General features: G+C 41.8%; 1 long non-coding RNA gene across 1 annotated transcript; it reads left to right on the forward strand.

Annotated features, from left to right (window-relative positions):
- Positions 1–488: 488 nt before the first annotated feature.
- LOC124337928 lies at positions 489–1,311 on the forward strand. The gene is made up of 3 exons (XR_006917578.1): positions 489–657; positions 822–947; positions 1,176–1,311. It is a non-coding gene; the product is annotated as an uncharacterized LOC124337928 (long non-coding RNA).
- The last annotated feature ends 4,392 nt before the right edge of the window (positions 1,312–5,703 follow it).

Below are 5,703 nucleotides of genomic sequence, written 5' to 3' on the forward strand. Positions count from 1 at the left end.
TCCGTCGGCAATTATTTTCCCCACATAGACCGGAAAATTGAATCAGCATCTGAGAATTAATACAGAAACATTTCACCTGCGCTGCTCCTGCTGGTCATTCGAGATGTTTGGCTGCAATGACGTCACCGATTTGACAATTGTCATCTTATAGTCAGTCATCTTCTCTGATTCCTTCCAGGGAAATGAAACTTAGTTCCAGTGGGGTAGGTCTTCAACGGCGGTCATTTACACATACGAATTCATCGAAGAAACGAGTTGAAAACATTTAGACAATTTTTTTTTATTTATTTATTCCTTCTTGGTTTCTTCTTTGGTTTTCCAATTTGATGACGATAAACCGCTTTTATCGTTTTTGGCGGTTTGGATTTAGGGGGAGGGGGTCGATTTTTAATAAATTCTAATCGATATCTTAAGTATTGCTAATTAGAATATTAGTGTCGTCTGCTGCTTTTGTTTTCGTTATTCGTTAAGTTTCGAAAAGGAGACTTTAACATACAGCTACGTAAAGATCTAAGCTACGTAAAGATTTCAAAGAAAAACGAAACGATCCCTTTTTTGGACGTGGATGCACAAAATAAAATTACAAAACTGTGGTCATCGTCATGTCAACTTTGGTGTCGCAGCTTTCCATGCTCTCCACTCTGTGCTTTTTGGCGGGTAAATACTCAGAATAGAAATGGGATGACCGACAATGCGAACTTAAATAGAAGAGTTAAACTTGTTCCAAGTTTGTGAATTGTTGCTTCCTGACTGTATTATTTATCCCCTTGTCGATCCATGGCAGTTTTTCTGCACTACATGTAACCTTTTCCTCTGTGCAGATTTAGGGCCTGAGCCAGCCATCGTAACAGCAAAGTTTTGTTTGTGCTGCTTGTGCTGGACCTCCAGTTGTATGATTTGACTGATGACCTCCTATCATCAGCAACAATCACAGCATCATAACTTAGGTAATAATTTTCGTTACTTTTATTAACCTGCATGTGACCTGCCAGATTTTTTTAAATGATGCATGACTTGCACAAATGCAATGTATTACAGGGAAACCTTCAATTCCCCTGTTTATTAACAATTAGGGTTTACCCCTGGTTTACAAATGTCTTATTTTCAACTTTTCCTTGCTTGTTATTGTTTCTGTAAATATTTTTCGTAATTTATTTTAAAATTTTTTTAATTAGATAATCAGCATCCGTTGAATTGGGGAAACTTCCAGTGTCGACCGAGTTGAGGATATCTTTAATTCCCCTTTCTTTAAATGTCCTCGTGTACGCCCATGTGAATGTGGGTGTATTCACGAGGACCTTTTACCTATCCTTCCTGGTGGATTCAACTTTTCTGTGGATGGAGCCCCTTTGGATGCCTGGCTGTATTTCCCAGGCCCAAAGGTAGGACAAATTCATCTCCATCCTTCTTTTTTGACAATTTGGTGGTGTTGATTTTAAATCGTTGTGGAGTATGGAGTACGATTATTCCTGGGCCATGCAGTTGGCTGAAATTGTTTCATCTTGCAGTTTTTGTTTTTCTCAGTCAGGGTTCATGCTCACGTGTAGAACGACTGCAGATCAGGCCTGTTTTTGTTGCCTCGCAATTCTTTCGGTTGGTAAACAATCAAATTCAGAAATTTGAACTTGAAGCAAAGTGCAACTCGAACAATTTTTTCCACCACGAGGAACTTTCGGCCACACCGGCAATTCCTGGTTTTCTTTTTTTGTTTTTCTTTCGGCTTTGTTATGTATTGAGAAAAATCACCCACCTGTGACTTCAAAAAAAAAAGAGCCACAACCTGTTTTTTATTGACTCACTAAAAATTCGGTCGGCATTTGCATAAGGACAAACGGCCAGGGCGCATCAAGGAGAGAGCGCGGGCGGATGCTGGGCGTGGGGGGATATGTATAGTGGTGCTGTGTGATTGCGGTCGACTCCCACCTTTTCTGCGTCAAGAGGAATAAATATATCGATGAATAAGAGATTCCGCAACTGGTCAGGTGACACAACAAACCACATCCAACACACGCAAGGCCAAAATAACAAAAAAGAAAAGAATAACCTCATCCGCTCCAAACATCAGCCGCCGGAGGAAGCGAATAGACCGAGCCCCTCGTCCAACAGGTTCAGGTGTCTTATCATCATGTAAAAATCTAAACGCTCTTGCGTCTTGATGTGTCTGGTTGCGTCTTTTGAGCGGTCCAAAGGCGCGCGTGATGAAAAGAAGAAGAAGAAGAAGACCCCCAGAAAATAAAAATAAATAAATTCCAAAACATTTTTATTTACTTTTTTTTTTTGTTATGGATGTCGTTGCTGTTGTTGATATTTATTCTCTTTTTTTTTCCCGACTCTGTGTCTGTCCCTACGGGCTTTTATTTTGTTGTGAGTGTCCCTTGTCCCCCTTCTGTTGACGTCTGTTGCTGGTGGGATAGTCCGGGCGTGAATATTATATTTCACCTGGTTGCCGGACAACGGGCGGTTCATTTTGATTGCTTTCAAAATATCGGAGCTGCTATATAACAGGGCGCTCGTATAACACGGGAGAAGAAAGAGGCAGGACTTGTAGATTTGTCACACGCATTCTTTCTCCTCTCTCCTTGTATATGTGACTGACTGATGCTGCTGCTGGCCCTTGTTGGTCTATACTAGACACTCCCGTCTTAGATGTAATAGTGGACCCGGTACGACACATACGGAACACACTGTGGACGCTTCAGAAATGGTCAGTGACAGGAGTGAGCTGAGGGTCCGGTCGTAAAAGCGTAAAAAGAGCGCAGAAATAAGAACCAGTTTTCTTTTTACAACTCGTCGTCTCGATGGTGTGACTGATATACTTTTCTTCTTATGGCCGGCTGCGTTTAAATTTTTCCCCGGCCCCGTATTGGTTGCTGCCCGATGATGACTCGGCGGAGCTGTGGTCTACGAGAGTTGCGAAAGCCGAAATTATTACAGCATACACATCCACGACTGCGTGTGCATATGCGGCGGGTCGACAAGAGTTGCACAGCGTCGTGAATTGCCTGAATTTGGGTGTTGAGAAAGATCGTGAAGGCTGCGAGATTTGAAAACAAAAAACAAAACAAAAAGGGCGACAGGTTATTTCGAGGTGGGTTCGGGATTCCACTCGTTTGTCGATCGGCCACCGTGGGAAGAGACCGCCGAGATGCTCATTCCTCTCCATCAGCAGAAAGAAAAAGAAAAAGAAAAAACGATGAGAAAATTGAAAGGTGGAAAAAAAAGAAGCTGGAGGGATTTGAATTGAAACAAAACCAAAACCGAAATACATGAACAATGAGAGATATGGGAGGAAAGATGATGAAGAGAAGAAGGATACAAAAAAAAAAAAAAAAAAATAAACCCTTGAGACTGCGGGAGGGCTATATATGTAGCGGTGCGCCCACTTTTCTCGGTATTTTTCTTACTCTTATTCCTTTTTTTTTCTCTTCTTTTTCTCATATAATCACCGACCAATCAGCCAGCCCTTTCTATCTATCTTCTTCATTCACTTTCTTTACACTCTCTCCATAGTTCACGGTAACTTATGGAACACCTACGCCATCTACACGTGAGAAAATGCTTATTCGATTGAACTTCTCTCCGATGGGAGTCATCCAGCAACACGATCAAAATCAAATAAAAAGAAAAATCTTTAGAATTAAATAATTAAATAATAACTTCAAATAATGTATTGACGAATGTTTATTTTTCCAATTGTTTTTCCAACCCCTCGAAATCTTATTAGAGCCGACCGCTGTTGTGTTGACAAGGCCACGTCTCTCTGCGTGAAACTCGAGTCTAGCACCGCGCGTCAAACTTTACTTCTGCGTGGGTTTCTTCGTTTGTTTTCACTTCCACGGCCCTGGCGTCTACCTTTTTTTTTCCGTTCGCATTTTCGAGTGTTGTAATTTTTATTTTTTCTCTCTCTTGAGCCGAGCGTGATGGATTCCTTCCAATCGGCGCGCCCGCTAGCCTCTCAAAAAACAACCGCACCGCCGATGTGTACTAGACACTCTTGGTAATAGATGGAAAATCCACCTGTGTGTATGTTGTTGTTCTTTTCGATATTTTTTCCTTTTTTTTTGGCTGGGATATTATAAGATATGGGCGCGTCACGATATTCCCATTTTCCGATAGAGCGCCGCCGCCATCAAGCCCAAAATAAGAAGAGAAACAACAAAGCCTATCATTAGCGCAATCGAAATCTGTACCTCATATTTTTCATTTTTCCTTTTTTTATTTGTGGCTTCACTCCTCTATCAGATCTCGAATTTTTTTAATTGCTTTCGCCTTTTTTTTACCTTATATACCAGCATATCGTGGGGGCTTCTTCTTATGTGTCATCAACCGGATAGATCTCTTATTTTTGGTTGTTATCGACCCGCAAATTGCTTTTAAATATGCGTGTTGTATCGCGTCGGCTTTGATCGTGAACTGTTTTCGCTCTATCGGTTCGGAAGAAAATCGATTGGGAACACAATTGCCGGGCCGCCCAGTCAAAGTTGAATTTTTATACCCGCACAGGTGATGAATGAAGGCGGATCGGATTTGATAGCAGCTGGTTCCATTAGAGGGAAGAAGAAGACAAACTCTTTGGCTGCGTATTATATATTGGTCCGCGTCGGCATCATTCCCGGGTGATAGATGGTCCAAACTCGAAATGAAGCTTCGACGTTGAGGTAGACGCATCTGTACGTATTTATATAGGCCTATATGGCATTAATGGAAAAGGTTGGAAATGGTCGGGTCCTTTCCCACACTATATGTATTTGTTTGTTTCCCCCCACCACCACCAACCTGTGCCTGGGTGTATACACATACACACACCGCCCGTCGTATATGTGTATATAGGGAGAGACTGGATCCAGTGTAACTCTGGGAGATGTCTTCCGGGAGCCATTCAGTGCCGAGAGAGACATTGTTAGACGAATAGCCTTGATGAATATCGTTGCGTCCCGATCGACAAGATGGATGTCTCTCGGCCAACATTTATTTGAAGAAGGAGCAAGCAGCTCAGAGATCTACTAGCAAGAAGAAGAAGAAGAGAGAATGGAATATTACACACAGTCGCCGCCAACAGCAGGAGGTGCGGATTCTTTTTTTCCATTCGTCTATAACTACACACAGGCAAAAGTTCTGTTTTTTTTTCCAGCCGGGATAACCAATCAGACATTGAATAACAGTCATACACACACACACGAGAGTAGAAAGAATAAAAAATCAACATGAAACACATATATTTTTTTGTTGTGGTTCCTTATCGCCCCAGAGGTGTCCATCTATTATAAACAAGTTGCACACACACAGCGGAGAGTATTATACATACACAGCGACGTCTGATTAGCTTCTCGTACGCGGATATATAAATACAGTCGAACTGGTCAAACGAGATAAAAAGAAAAAAGGGAAAATAACCGAAACGAGAAAATGAGAAACACGAACTGCGCCGGAGATGATGAGCATAAGTCCGGGGTGAAAGCGTGAGAAGAAGAGAAGAAGAAGAAGATTCATGTCTTGTGTGTGTGTGTGTATATCGTCATCGACTTATTGCCCTTTTCTCAGACTCTGACTAACTAGAGACGCCAAACGCAATGAGAATCCAGTGTAGAGTAATGTAAAAAACCACAACAACAACAGCAACAACATTAGGAGAAATGGAGGCGCCTTGTGCACAATAATTCGGGGGCTGTTTGTGCGATGGCGTCATCTTATGATTCTTTGATT

This window comes from Daphnia pulicaria, chromosome 4 (genome assembly GCF_021234035.1).
Source record: "Daphnia pulicaria isolate SC F1-1A chromosome 4, SC_F0-13Bv2, whole genome shotgun sequence".
Classification (NCBI taxonomy): domain Eukaryota; kingdom Metazoa; phylum Arthropoda; class Branchiopoda; order Diplostraca; family Daphniidae; genus Daphnia; species Daphnia pulicaria.